Consider the following 892-nt stretch of genomic DNA (forward strand, 5'->3'; position numbering starts at 1 on the left):
AGGAAAACATCTTCAATGCAGAAAAGACTGATCTCTTTTATCGGCTTCTGCCAGAGAAGACATTGAACTTTAAAAAGATGACGATTGTGCCGGGACCAAAGAGAGCAAGGAAGGGTGTCTGTGGTTCTTGCAGCCAACATGACTGGCACAGAAAGATGCCACCTGGTTTTGGCAGGGAAAGCTGTCAAGCCAAGATGCTGTGAAAACACTTCGCCGACTACGCGTCGAACAGAAAGACGTGGATGATGCCAGATTTCTTCAAAGATTGGCTGATGAAGCTGGATCGAAAATTTGCGTCATACAACCGGAAAGTACTGTTTCTTGTGGACCAGTGCAGTGCGCATATGAATGTGCCGACCTTAAGTGCTATACTGAAACTGGGGAGCGCTATAATCAAGACAAGGGGAGAACACCACATAAGAACACCACAAGACACGAACGCAAACTTTGAAATGAGTTTATTTTCGACATGGCGCATATTTATACGAATCTAATCATGGGACACACAAACATAAAAGCATTAGAGCCAGCCAAGATATCAAAACAATCACCTACACCATGCGAGATATAAGCTATCCTCGCAAGTCATGCATTTCACACATGACCGGCTAAAAACAATTTTTCTTTATTCGTTAAAACCACAGACGGGTCGCCAACGAACCCAAGAAAAAGAAAAACTGTTTTTAGATGGTCATGTGTGAAATGCAACTTTTATGTTTGTGTGTCCCATGATTAGATGCGTATAAATATGTGCCATGTCGAAAATAAACTCAGCTTAAAGTTTGCGCTCGTGTCTTGTGGTGTTCTTATATAGTGTTGTCCTCTTGTCTTGACTACAGCGCTCCCGTTTCAGTATGTACAACCAACTAGCCCCCTACAAAGCTTGAAGTGC

The sequence above is a fragment of the Amblyomma americanum genome, chromosome 6 (assembly GCF_052857255.1).
Source record: "Amblyomma americanum isolate KBUSLIRL-KWMA chromosome 6, ASM5285725v1, whole genome shotgun sequence".
NCBI lineage: Eukaryota > Metazoa > Arthropoda > Arachnida > Ixodida > Ixodidae > Amblyomma > Amblyomma americanum.